Below are 4,819 nucleotides of genomic sequence, written 5' to 3'. Positions count from 1 at the left end.
CTTGGGCACTGGGCAGTTGAAAAAATTTTACATCAATTATACCAGAGCCTGGTTATTGATAGAAAAGAGGCTAAACCCAAACAAATCCTCTGGCCTTCTACAGGACCAAAGAGGGAGTAGAGGGAGCCAAAGATTTGATTTTATTTAATCTGGGGTCCAGAAACTGAATATTCAGAAACTGAATACTTCTGAAAACAGAAACTCTGAATACAAACAGAGTATTCTGTAAGTTCTGAACACTTACTGTAGTAGGGTGGTGTCTGGACTAAGAATCTTTATGGCTCAACTCTGAGAGGTGCGGAGTGCCTTGCATCCCCTTAGCCCATGTCCTGCCATTAGACTTGAACAGAACTCTCCATGGAAAACACTGAGGTGGTCCTGGTTAAAAATTGATGGTAGAATATAGGCAGTTTGCCTGAAACAAAGAACAAATCTAGGGTAATTTGGAGGATGGTAGCAGTTAGCAAATACACCAAACATCATCAATGAATAACTCCCAAGGAATTAGGGGATGCCTAGAGATGCTCAAGCATTGGCAATGAAGGAATATTGAGGAACCATGGATGGAAGGAAGACAATAATATCCTCAGTTTCATGGAAGGTCTCTCATCAAATCTTTTGGCTACAGATTTGAGGGAGAACCCTATTTCCATAAAATGATACTACAGGTTTCCCAACTGAAGCCAATCCCTAGCCAGCAAGGCTGGAGATAAAGTGACTGTCGCCCTTTGTGACTCACAGGATCAGACTACAATGGGCTTTTGGAGACTGCTAAAAGATAAAAATAATGTTGCTTGAAAGAGTGCCAAACTATTTTTTCCCTCCAAATTAGGGCCCTGAACTACTGGGGATCAGAAAGGATTTCCTCCAGGAAAGAATTAATTACTGCAATTCTCTAGCCAGCCAGTCTCCAGTTTGGTACAATGGGAACATTAACCTCTGGCTTTTTGGTAGGACACATCTAGACAAAGTGAAAAATGAGTGACGCTATAACACAAATATTTAAACATGGGATTTCTATTTTCAACTCCTTTCTGGTAGTGACAGGCTCATTTATCTGACGTTTGATGTTGATCCTTTATATTTATTCTGTTTATTACACCCTTAGTAAATTGATTAATATATCAATGTTAAAATAGTTGGATATTAATTACTTGCACAGCAGCATTGTTGCTGTGTGGGTATAGAAGGGGATTGGAAGCAAGGATTCCTGGGTTCCATTTGTCATGGTCTCTGACTCCTTGTAATTAAAACTGACCCCCTATACAGGGGGCCATCAGAATGCATATGCAGTATTTGAGGCCTGCTTCAGCTCTATTTTGAGAGCTGCAGTTGGACTTAAACAGTGCACAGGCCTTGTGCTGGCTTTCTACAAAGGGGTCAATTTCACCCTGTATGACTTTGGACAAGGTATTTAACCTCACCCTACCTTCTTCAGAGTTAGGCTAATCCCTCGGTGAGCTGCTGTGAGTTAATTGATCCTTGTAATACCTGTTGATATTCTTGGAGAAGCACATATGTATGAAATAGTATTACTGCTATTCACTCTGGCTCACAAAGGAGGTGCTGTTATCATCATGAATAGGTCGGAATATGAACAAGAGGCTGCTAGGCAGCTCTCTAACGCCACATTCTACAGGCCATTACCCTCTAATCCCACTGAGGGTTTCCAAAAAACTACACCATCTGCTCAAGAAACTCCCTGAAAAATCACAAGAGCAAATCCACACAGACACACCCCTAGAACCCCGAGCAGGGGTATTCTATCTGTTACCAAGATCCAGAAACCTGGAAATCCTGGACGCCCCATCATCTCAGGCGTTGGCAGCCTGAGAGCAGAATTGTCTGACTATGTGGACTCCCTCCTCAGGCCTGACGCTACCAGTACTCCTAGCTATCTTCAAGACACCACTGACCTCCTGAGGAAACTACAATCCATCGGTGATCTTCCTGAAAACACCATCCTAGCCACTGTGGATGTAGAAGCCCTCTACCCCAACATTCCACACAAAGCTGGACTACAAGCCGTCAGGAACAGTACCCCCGATAATGTCACAGCAAACCTGGTGGCTGAACTTTGACTTTGTCCTCACCTGTAACTATTTCACATTTGGGGACAATGTATACTTTCAAATCAGCAGCACTGCTACGGGTACCCGCATGGCTCCACAATATGTCAACATTTTTATGGCTGACTTAGAACAACGCTTCCTCAGCTCTCGTCCCCTAATGCCCCTACTCTACTTGAACTACATTGATGACATCTTCATCATCTGGACCCATAGAAAAGAAGCCCTTGAGGAATTCCACCATGATTTCAACAATTTCTATCCCACCATCAACCTCAGCCTGGACCAGTCCACACAAGAGTCCAGGAAGTGGATCACTACAGAGCTAATAAGCGATGGTCACATAAACACCACCCTACACCGGAAACCTACTGACCGCTATACTTACCTACATACCTCCAGCTTTCATCCAGACCACATCACACAATCTGTTGTCTACAGCCAAGCTCTACGATATAACCGCATTTGCTCCATCCTCTCACACAGAGACAAACACCTACAAGATGTCTATCACGCATTCTTACAACTACAGTACTCAACTGTTCAAGTGAAGAAACAGATTGACAGAGCCAGAAGAGAACCCAGAAGTCACCTACTACAGGACAGGCCCAAGAAAGTAACAGAACGCCACTAGCCATCACCTTCAGTCCCCAACTAAAACCTCTCCAGCATATCATAGAATCATAGAATATCAGGGTTGGAAGGGACCTCAGGAGGTCATCTAGTCCAACCCCCTGCCCAAAGCAGGACTGATCCCCAATTAAATCATCCCAGCCAGGGCTTTGTCAAGCCTGACCTTAAAAACTTCTAAGGAAGGAGATTCCACTATCTCCCTAGGTAACACATTCCAGTGTTTCACCACCCTCCTAGTGAAAAAGTTTTTCCTAATATCCAACCTAAATCTCCCCCGTTGCAACTTGAGACCATTACTCCTTGTTCTGTCATCTGCTACCACTGAGAACAGTCTAGAGCCATCCTCTTTGGAACCCCCTTTCAGGTAGTTGAAAGCAGCTATCAAATCCCCCCTCATTCTTCTCTTCCGTAGACTAAACATCCCCAGTTTCCTCAGCCTCTCCTCATAAGTCATGTGTTCCAGACCCCTAATCATTTTTGTTGCCCTTCGCTGGACTCTCTCCAATTTATCCACATCCTTCTTGTAGTGTGGGGCCCAAAACTGGACACAGTACTTATATGGCCTTCTTGGCAACAAGGGCACACTGTTGACTCATATCCAGCTTCTCGTCCACTGTAACCCCTAGGTCCTTTTCTGCAGAACTGCTGCCGAGCCATTCGGTCCCTACTCTGTAGCGGTGCATGGGATTCTTCCGTCCTAAGTGCAGGACTCTGCACTTGTCCTTGTTGAACCTCATCAGATTTCTTTTGGCTCAATCCTCCAATTTGTCTAGGTCCCTCTGTATCTTATCCCTACCCTCCAGCGTATCTACCTCTCCTCCCAGTTTAGTGTCATCTGCAAATTTGCTGAGGGTGCAATCCACATCATCCTCCAGATCATTTATGAAGATATTGAACAAAACCAGCCCCAGGACCGACCCTGGGGGCACTCCACTTGATACCGACTGCCAACTAGACATGGCATTGATCACTACCCGTTGAGCCCGACAATCCAGTCAGCTTTCTATCCACCTTATAGTCCATTCATCCAGCCCATACTTTAACTTGCTGGCAAGAATACTGTGGGAGACAGTGTCAAAAGCTTTGCTAAAGTCAAGAAACAACATGTCCACCACTTTCTCCTTCATCCACGGAACCAGTTATCTCGTCATAGAAGGCAATTAGATTAGTCAGGCATGACTTGCCCTTGGTGAATCCATGCTGACTGTTCCTGATCACTTTCCTCTCCTCTAAGTGCTTCAGAATTGATTCCTTGAGGACCTGCTCCATGATTTTTCCAGGGAATGAGGTGAGGCTGACTGGCCTGTAGTTCCCAGGATCCTCCTTCTTCCCTTTTTTAAAGATGGGCACTACATTAGCCTTTTTCCAGTCGTCCGGGACTTCCCCCGATGGCCATGAGTTTTCAAAGATAATGGCCAACGGCTCTGCAATCACATCCGCCAACTCCTTTAGCACTCTCGGGTGCAACACATCCTGCCCCATGGACTTGTGCACGTCCAGCTTTTCTAAATAGTCCCGAACCACTTCTTTCTCTACAGAGGGCTGGTCACCTCCTCCCCATGCTGTGCTGCCCAGTGCAGTAGTCTGGAAGCTGACCTTGTTCGTGAAGACAGAGGCAAAAAAAGCATTGAGTACATTAGCTTTTTCCACATCCTCTGTCACTAGGTTGCCTCCCTCATTCAGTAAGGGGCCCACACTTTCTTTGACTTTCTTGTTGTTGCTAATATACCTAAAGAAACCCTTCTTGTTACTCTTAACATCTCTTGCTAGCTGCAATTCCAGGTGTGATTTGGCCTTCCTGATTTCACTCCTGCATGCCCGAGCAATATTCTTATACTCATCCCTGGTCATTTGTCCAATCTTCCACTTCTTGTAAGCTTCTTTTTTGTATTTAAGATCAGCAAGGATTTCACTGTTAAGCCAAGCTGGTCGCCTGCCATATTTACTATTCTTTCTACACATTGGGATGGTTTGTCCCTGTAACCTCAATAAGGATTCTTTAAAATACAGCCAGCTCTCGTGGACTCCTTTCCCCCTCATGTTATTCTCCCAAGGGATCTTGCCCATCAGTTCCCTGAGGGAGTCAAAGTCTGCTTTTCTGAAGTCCAGGGTCCGTA

This window comes from Lepidochelys kempii, chromosome 11 (assembly GCF_965140285.1).
Source record: "Lepidochelys kempii isolate rLepKem1 chromosome 11, rLepKem1.hap1, whole genome shotgun sequence".
NCBI lineage: Eukaryota > Metazoa > Chordata > Testudines > Cheloniidae > Lepidochelys > Lepidochelys kempii.
The sequence above is the reverse complement of the archived record's forward strand: the minus strand, read 5'-3'. Positions refer to the sequence as shown.